Genomic DNA, 9,439 nt, shown 5'->3' with positions numbered 1-9,439 from the left:
AATAGTAAAATTATTTCCAAATATAAAGTAGTCTGACAGTAACTAAGTAATTAATATTGAATATATGAGATAATATCTAATGGGTATGGTATTGGATTTATTACTACTGGCATATGGATTATAGACTAAATATAAAGTATAAAATTTCGGATTTTCGGATATCTAAAAATCCAAAGTACCAAATTCAATATTCAATTCGAAATTCAAAAATTTTAAAAATTAAATTCAAAATCCAATCTGTAATCCGAAATCCAAACGAAAAATCCAAAAAAATTGAATTTCGGTTTGGGTTCGGGTTTGCCCAAACTACGCCACCCCTATTCTCCACTATTATTTTTCTACTCCTTCACAAATTCTCTAATTTTTTGGTTTCAAAACACACAAACTCTCTTCATTGTTCTATTCGGGTTTGTCCTTCTCAATCACCTGCTTGCTGGTACATTTCTAACATTTTTTCTTCGGTACGTTTCTAATTATTATTTAGCATTAAGGCAGCTTTTGTTCTGATCATATTTCTTTTTCTTTTTCCTTTTTTACTTTTATCTCAAAAAAACACTCATTCGATTTTACACAAGCTTACCCAGCATTGCCTCTAGATGTATGCTAATCTGAGAGGGTATAATTTATATTGCCGTAGAGATTTATTTATGCTCAGTTAAATCCTCCGTCAGTGTTCGTCGCTTTATTATTGACTCCCAAAGGTACTTTTTCTGTAAAACTTATTATGCATATGTATGTGTTCATTTGACTATTTTCCCAATCAATTTCACGACAATCGGTTGTACACAAAAGAAGCCAATAAGAATATGAAAAGCCCCTAGGAACATAAAGCTCCCCAAAAAGTCAGCAGTACTTCACCTATGTTTTGTAAAGAAACTATTGTTTGCCTTCAACTTATTGAGTTAGTGGAATTATGTGTTAGAGTTTGGGATAGAAAAAAACTTGATTCTTTTTTCCATTATTTTAGGTTCTTAAAGTAAAAGTTATGGACATATGGATATAATGGTTAAATTCTTGATTATTTGTGAAGAAAAGAGTTCCTCAGCTTTTATTTTTCTTAGCTTAATCAAGTAATAGTATGTGGTTTGGTTTGAATACTAAAACAAGGTCTTCATATCTTTCAGTTCGATAAGTGAACAAGTATATTCTTTACGAATTCCACAAGATCAAGTGCTCCTTCTTCTTACAGAGGTAATGTCTAGCAAATTGTAGTTAAAAGAAATTTCAGCATCTTTGAATCGTATATCTATTTCAATCAATAATTTATATGCTTGATGTTATGTTCTAACTTTTTTGGTAGGTTCATATCTTCAATTCTTGAAGTAAAGTCATTTATCATACTACATTTTAAAGGTCTGATATCTGTACGCTCTTTTTCTCTTTTTTTGTGTTCATTTTTTTATTTTGCTTCCTTGTGCCGAAATAATTTTTCATATTGCCATTATTTTTTACGGTGTGGTTATGTGAGGTCTTTGCGAGATTCTATTGTTAAATTGTGGTCCTATTGAAGTAGATTGTGATGACCTGATAAGTTATTTAGAATTTTAGAACCTAATTCTATATTTTGCGGCCCCAAATACCTTATTTTAGACTTTTTCGATTTACGTGCCCAGTTCGAATATTTTTCGAGAGGCTTGTACGTTAAAAACTGAAAAAAATAATGAAATTTGGCCTTAAAATCTATTTGAGTTGACTTTGGTCAATGTTTTAAGCAAACGGATAAGAGTTTGTGTTTTAACTGTCCCGGTAGGTCTGTATCATAATTTGAAACTTGGGCGTATGTCCGGAATCGATTTTGGAAGTCCCTAGCTCGAGTTATCATTTTTATAGAAAAATTGATGTATGGAGGCTTAATGAATCTAAAAGTTTAACCGATATTTGACTTTATTAATATCGGGTTTGTATTTTGGTTATGAAACCCCGTACATGTCCATTACTATATTTATGACTTGTCTGTCAAATTTGGTGAGAAACAGAGTTGGTTTAACGTGATTTGGACATCCAGTTGTTACAATAGTAATTCTAAAGTTTTGTTGAAAATTTATTTGATTTTGGTGTCTGATTCATAGTTCTAGATGTTGTTTTGGCGATTTGATCGCGCAATCAAGTTCGTATGATATTTTTAGACTTGTGTCCATATTTGGTTTAGAGCCTCGAGAGCTCGGGTGAGTTTCAGATAGGCTACGGAGTGGATTGAACTTAGAATTCATAGTTGCTTCTAGTGTCTGCTGCAGATCTCGCATTTGCGAAGAAACCATCGCATTTGCTTGCCTGGGCATGGCTGGGGGGGGGGGGGTCCTCATATATGCGAGGTAAAATTTCGCAATTGCGAACTTGGCATTTCCGCTTTTGCGAAGGCAAAGTCGCGTTTACGACTCAACACCTTTTGTGAAAATCTTCGTATTTGCGAAGATTGGTCCGCATTTGCGAGGGCATCAAGGTTTGCATTTGCGATCATTTTATCGCAAATGTGATTACTGGGATTCTGAGAGGAGTTTACAATGCGACCTCTTTCTCGCAATTGTGATGTTCACAACTGTGAATACGATATCGCAATTGCAACATCTGCAATTGTGTAAAAGTTGGGTTTGACGGGATTTCTCTCATTTCTTCAAAATTTTAAACCTAAAGAACCCTAGAGGTGATTTTCACAAGAGCCCTTCTTCCCCAATCTATTGGTAAGTGATTCTAACCTATTTTCTTTCAATTTTCATTGTATTTGATAAGATTTCAACCAAAAATCTAGTATTTTCATGGAGGAAATTGGGGGTTTGGGTAGAATTACGGATTTTTGTAAAATTAAGATTTAGACCTCAAATTGAGGTCAGATTTCAAAACAAATTACATAATGGGCTCGAGGGTGAATGGATAATCGGGTTTTGATCCGAATTTCGGGTTTGGACCAAGTGGGCCCGTAAGTTGACTTTTTTAAATAAGGACCTAAATTGAATCTTTCGAAATTGTGGGTGGTTCCTAAGGCTTATTTTGAATTGTCCGGTTGGTAATTTACTAGGTTTTGTTAGTTCAGAGGCTTGTTTGAAATGTGAAGATGTGGTTGAGCTTTGAGTTTATCTTTGGAGCGAGATTAATGTTGAGTTTAACCTTGACTTGAGGGAATTAGGGACCCTCGGATTATGTACTATGTGAATTTTATGTGTTGTGGCGTATACGCGAGGTGACGAGTGCTTATACGCTGCGGAATCACTTGTTTCCCTGATTTTCTGCTTTTCTTTAATTATCTCCTTCCTTGTCTTAACTGCTATATACTCTAAATGCCTTCCATGCTTAGTTGTTACCTGTTAATCAGTGTTTCCTCCTGTTAATAATGTTAGATCTTTTCATATTTTCATAATTCCTTACTATTTGCTTTAATTGACTTACTTGCACCTTCTAATTGTCATTTACTGGACTTGTCTTGCTGTGTTGTATGGGAATTCCCATATTGTACAAGGTTTCCTTTTTGGTTTAGCTTTGTATTCATTGATCGTAGAGGTTCTTTTGATTCGAATTATTGTGTGACTGTGCTCGTTGTGTATTTGGTACTGATATGATGGGATCAGGTTGCGCGCCACAACAAGTGAAATAAGTGTAGATTGATACGTTGGAATAAGGGTGAACTTGTATTGATATGGTGGGACGGGTTGCACGCCGCAACAGGTGAAATAAGGGTGAAATGTGATACTGATATTATTATATGATGGGATCGGATTGCGCGCCACAATATTTTTTTTATTGATTTTGATTATTGATATTGTTACGGTGGAATAAGGGAGGATTGTGTTGTATGGTGGGATCGGGTTGCACGCTGCAACAACCTATGTGTTTCTATTTCTTGAGCTGCGTTGGTTTTCCGTATTTTCACTTGAAACTCTAAGAATTGGTAACTCTGATCGTCACTGGCTTATTTCTTGTGGCCGTAGGTATTATCTTCAGTTGACTGTCCTATTTTGTTCCATATTTCCTTTACTATCTTTATTATATACTGCGTACAAGTTGTAGTGTAAGTGACCTGCCTTAGCCTCGTCACTACTTCGTCGAGGTTAGGCTCAACACTTATAGAGTACATGGGGTCGGTTGTACTCATACTACCTTTGCACTTCTTGTGCAAATTTTGGAGTTGATCCCAGTGGCGGTTATTACGTGCTCGGATTGGACAGCTTGTGGAGACTTGAGGTACAGCTGCTTAGCGCCCGTAGCTCCTGGAATCCTCTTCCCTTTTAGGTTGTGTACTTTTCTTTTCAAACAGCTTTATGTTATTTCAGACCCTTGTTTGTACTATTCTAGTAGCTCGTGCACTTGTGACACTGGGTCCAGGGTTGTATCATATGTTTAGATGTTTTAGGTTCCGCATTATTACTTTGGATTATTGCAGTAATTTCAGTTTTTTCTCATTAAGTAACTTTAAACTGTTAAAAATGGATAAAATGTTCTAGCATTTGATTGCCTAGCAAGTAAAATGTTAGGCTCCATCACGAACCCGATAGTAGGAATTTCGGGTCGTGACAAGTTGGTATCAGAGCACTAGGTTGCATAAGTCTCACAAGTCACGAGCAAACTTAGTAGAGTTTGGAGGATTGGTACAGAGACGTCTGTACTTATTTTCGAGAGGCCATGGAGTTAGGAACAAATTCCACTTCTATTATTCTCTGTCATGCGAGTTTATTCTACCATTAATTATTGAACTCTTCTATTCTTGATCTCTCGTAGATGGCGAGAATATGCACCGCATCTTCAGCTGGACAGCAGCCGGAGCTACCAGTAGTAGCTCCTACAAGGGGCAGAGGTCGAGGCCGAGGTCTCGCTAGAGGTCAAGGCCGAGGTTGCGCTAGAGGCCAAGGTAGGGGCAGAGCTTAGCCTAGAGCTCAAGTAGCACCACCAGCCGTGGAGCCTAAGGTAGATTTTGATGAGGAGGTTCCAGCTCAGACCATACATGTTGGACCAGCTCAGGTCCCGGAGGGGTTCATAACCACCATAGTGCTTTAAGATGCTCTAGTCCGTTTGGTGGGCCTTATAGAGAGTGTGGCCTAGGCCGGTACATTTCCTATGGCACCAGCCGTCTCTATGGCTGGGGGAGGACTATAGACTCCCGCTCCTCACACTCCGGATCAGATGGCTCCCCAGTATCAGATTCTAGTAGCCCCGCCAGTTGGTGTAGTCTAGCCAGTTGTTGCGGCAAAGGCCGGTGAGGGGCAAGCCATGTCTTCTGAGGGCCTATTGAGATTGGGCAAGTTTACCAAGTTCTTCCCAGATCACTTCAGTGGAGCACCTTCTAGGACCCACATGATTATCTTGACCGCTACCATGAGGTGCTGCGAAACATAGGTATAGTTGAGACCAATGGGGTCGATTTTGCTATATTTCAGATGACGGGTTTCACCAAGAGATGGTGAAAGGATAACGTATCTACTAGACCAGCTGGGTTGCCTGCTCTTACTTGGGACCAGTTCTCTCAGCTATTTGTTGAGAAGTTCCTTCCTATCATACTGAGAGAGAGTTACCGCAAGTAGTTTGAGCGTCTATAGTAGGGCAGTATGTCAGTCACTCAGTATGAGACCCGTTTTGTGGATTTATCTCGTCATACTATTCTTCTTCTTCCTATCAAGAGAGAGAGAGAGAGAGAGAGAGGGTGAGGAGGTTTGTTGAGGGACTCGCTTACCCTATCAAGCTACAGATGGTCAAAAAGACCGGGGGTGAGATTTCCTTTCAAACGGCTGCTAATGTCGCCAGGTGGATTAAGGATGTTCTTGCACAGAAGAGAGGGCAGGGGTCTGATAAGAGGCCTCGTCATTCCTAGTGGTTTTAGTGGTGCCTCATCTGGAGGCAGGGGTACTTTTGGTAGGGGTCATCCTTCGAGGCCATTTCAGTCAGCGCTTCAGGCATCCCACAGTGCTTCAGGAAGTCGTGGTCCTTATGTGCCTCATTCTCGGTAGCCAGCTAACAGTGCACCATCAGCTCATATCAGTACACCTCCAATTCAGAGTTATCACCGTGGTTATCCGGCTGGTTCGGGTCAGCCTCAGTTTCAGCAGCCACAACACCAAGATGGATGTTTTGAGTGTGGCAGTTTTGGGCATATCAAGAGGACCTGTCCGAGATTATTGGGCGACACGCCACAATAGAGTTCTCGTGCCATGATTCTGGCACTGGTTGCACCATCGCCTGTTTAGCCAGCTAGAGGAAAGGGTTAGGCAGCCAGAGGTGGAGGTTAGGCCGCTAGAGGTAGAGGTCAGACTGCTAGAGGTAGAGGCTAGCCAACTAGAGGCCATCCAAGGGATGTAGTTCAGAATGGTGGGTCCCAGCCCTGATGTTATGCTTTTCCAGCCAGGCCTGAGACTGAGTCATCAGACGCTGTTATCACAAGTATCGTTCCAGTTTGTCATAGAGATGATTCAGTTTTATTTGATCCGGGCACTACTTACTCTTACATGTCCTCCTATTTTGCTTTATATTTGGTTGTGCCTCGTGATTCTTTGAGTGCTCCTGTGTATTTGTCCACATCTGTGGGAGATCTATTGTTGTAAATAATTCGTGTGTGGTTACCATTGGGAGTCTTGAGACTAGGGTAAATCTTCTACTTCTCGATATGGTAGATTTTGATGTTATCTTGTGTATGGATTGGCTATAACCTTATCACGCTATATTGGATTGTCATGCCAAGATGGTGACCTTAACCATGCCGGGGTTGCCTTGATTAGAGTGGAGAGGGACTCTTGGACATTCTACCAGTAGCGTTATCTCTTATATGAAGGCTTGGTATATGGTCGAGAAGGGGTGTTTAGCTTATTTGGTTTATGTCTATGATTCTAGTGCGGAGGTTCCTTCCATGGATTCAGTACCAGTTGTTCGTGAGTTTCCAGAGGTGTTTCCTGCAAACCTGCCGGGGATGCCACCCAACGGGGATATTGACTTCTGTATTGATTTGGCTCTGGGCACTCAGCCCATTTCTATTCTGCCATACCGTATGGCCCCGCCAGAGTTGAAAGAATTGAAGGAGCAATTGCAAGATTTGCTTGATAAGGGCTTCATTAGATTTAGTGTCTCGCCCTGGGGTGCACCTGTGTTGTTTGTGAATAAGAGGATGGATCGATGAGGATGTGTATATATTATCGGTAGTTGAATAAAGTCACCATCAAGAACAAGTATCCATTGCCGAGGATTGATGATTTATTTCATCAGCTTCAGGGTGCCAAGGTGTTTTCAAATATTGATTTGAGGTCTGGCTACCATCAGTTGAGGATTAGGGCATCCGATGTCCCTAAGATAGCTTTTCGAACTCGGTATGGGCATTATGAGTTTCTAGTGATGTCATTTGGGCTGACAAATGCCCTAGCAGCATTTATGGATTTGATGAACCGAGTTTTCAAGCCCTATCTAGATTCCTTTATGATTGTATTTATTGATTATATCTTGATCCGTAGCCGAGAGGAGCATGAGCAACATCTTCAGATCGTACTTCAGACTCTGAAAGATAGCCAATTATATGCTAAGTTTTCAAAATGCGAGTTTTGGTTGAACTCGATCGCTTTCCTAGGGCACATAGTATTGGCAGAGGTCATTCAGGTGGATCCTAAGAAGATTGAGGCAGTTTAGAACTGGCCTAAACCTACTTCAGCTACGGAGATCCAGAGTTTCTTGGGTTTGGCGGGTTATTACCGTCGATTTGTGGAGAAGTTTTTCATCTATAGCAGCCCCATTGACCAGGTTGACCCAGAAGGGTGCCCCGTTCAGATGGTCAAACGAGTGTGAGGCGAGCCTTCAGAAGATCAAGACTGCCTTGACTACGACGCCAGTGTTGGTGTTGCCCACAAGTTCAGGATCTTACACGGTATATTATGATGCATCTCGTATTGGACTTGGTGCGGTATTGATGCAGGATGGAAGGGTGATTGCATATGCATCACGGCACCCGAAGGTTCATGAGAAGAATTACCCTGTTCATGACTTATAGTTGGCACCTATTGTTAATGCGCTAAAGATTTGGAGGTACTATCTTTATAGCGTGTCGTGTGAGGTATTCATGGGACATCGTAGCTTGTAAAATTTTTTCAAACAAAAGGATCTCAATTTGAGACAGATGAGGTCGTTGGAGCTATTAAAAGACTATGATATCACCATCTTGTATCATCCTGGGAAGGCCAATGTGGTGGCCGATGCCTTGAATAGAAAGGCAGTGAGTATGCGTAACCTTCCGTACATTCTAGTCGATGAGAGACCGCTTTAATCATATGTTCAGGCCTTGGCCAATTCGTGGGGTTGGACGTTTCAAAGCCCAGTCATATTCTAGCTTGTACCGTCACTCGGTCTTCCTTGATTGAGCGTATCGGGGAGAGGTAGTATGATGACCCTCATTTGCTTGTCCTTAGAGACACAGTGTGGCACGGATGTGCCAAGTAGGTTACTGTTAGAGATGATGGAGTTCTGAGGATACATGATTGCATTTGTGTGCCCAATGTAGATGGATTTCGTGAGTTGATTCTTGAGGAGGCCCACAGTTTCCAGTATTCTATTCACCCGTGTGCCGCCAAGATGTATCAGAACTTGAGGCAACATTATTGGTGGAGGAGGATGAAGAAGGATATAGTTGCATAGGTAGCTCGGTGTCTAAATCGTCAGCAAGTAAAGTATGAGCATTAGAGACCTGGTGGTTTTCTTAAGAAGTTAGAGATTCCTGAGTGGAAGTAGGAGCGTATAATTATGGATTTTGTTGTTGGACTCCCCCGGACTCAGAGGAAGTTCGATGCGGTATGGGTTATTGTGGACAGGCTGACCAAGTTAGCGCATTTCATTCATATGGCTGTTACCTATTTTTTAGAGCGATTAGCTGAGATCTACATCCACGAGATCATCCGTCTTCATAGTGTGCCCGTGTCTATCATTTTTGATTGAGGTATGCAGTTCACATCGCACTTCTGGAGAGGAGTACAACGTGAGTTTAGCATGCAGGTTGAGTTGAGCACATCATTTCATCCTCAGATGGACGGACAGTCCGAGCGCACTATTCAGATATTGGAGGATATTCTTCGTGCTTGTGTTATAGACTTTGAAGTTTCTTGGGATCAGTTCTTGCTACTTTAGGAATCTTCCTACAATAACAACTACCAGTCGAACATTTAGATGGCTCCCTATGAGCCATTATATGGGAGGCGGTGCCGATCGCCAGTTGGATGGTTTGAGTCGGGGGAGGCTTGGTTATTGGGTACAGATTTGGTACAGGATGCCTTGGATAAGGTCAAGATTATTTAGGATCGACTTCGCTCAGCTCAGTCCAGGCAGAAAAGTTGTGTCATTCGTAGAGTTTGTGATGTTGCATTCATGGTCGGAGAGAGGTTATTGTTCCGAGTTTCACCCATGAAGGGTGTGATGAGGTTCGGAAAGAAGGGAAAGTTGAGCCGTAGGTATATCAAACCTTTTGAGATTCTTTCAGAAAGTGGGTGAGGTG

The 9,439-nt window shown here is 41.2% G+C and overlaps 1 long non-coding RNA gene across 1 annotated transcript in view; it reads left to right on the top strand.

The window, feature by feature from the left end:
- Positions 1-1,123: 1,123 nt before the first annotated feature.
- Positions 1,124-9,439, top strand: part of LOC104214338 (uncharacterized) — a 29,137-nt gene continuing 20,821 nt past the window's right edge. The window contains exons 1-2 of the long non-coding RNA XR_011406514.1: positions 1,124-1,191; positions 1,301-1,353. This is a non-coding gene — a long non-coding RNA (uncharacterized lncRNA). The remainder of the gene's footprint in view (positions 1,192-1,300; positions 1,354-9,439) is intronic.

The sequence above is a fragment of the Nicotiana sylvestris genome, chromosome 4 (genome assembly GCF_000393655.2).
Source record: "Nicotiana sylvestris chromosome 4, ASM39365v2, whole genome shotgun sequence".
Classification (NCBI taxonomy): Eukaryota; Viridiplantae; Streptophyta; class Magnoliopsida; order Solanales; family Solanaceae; genus Nicotiana; species Nicotiana sylvestris.
The sequence above is the reverse complement of the archived record's forward strand: the minus strand, read 5'-3'. Positions and strand labels throughout refer to the sequence as shown.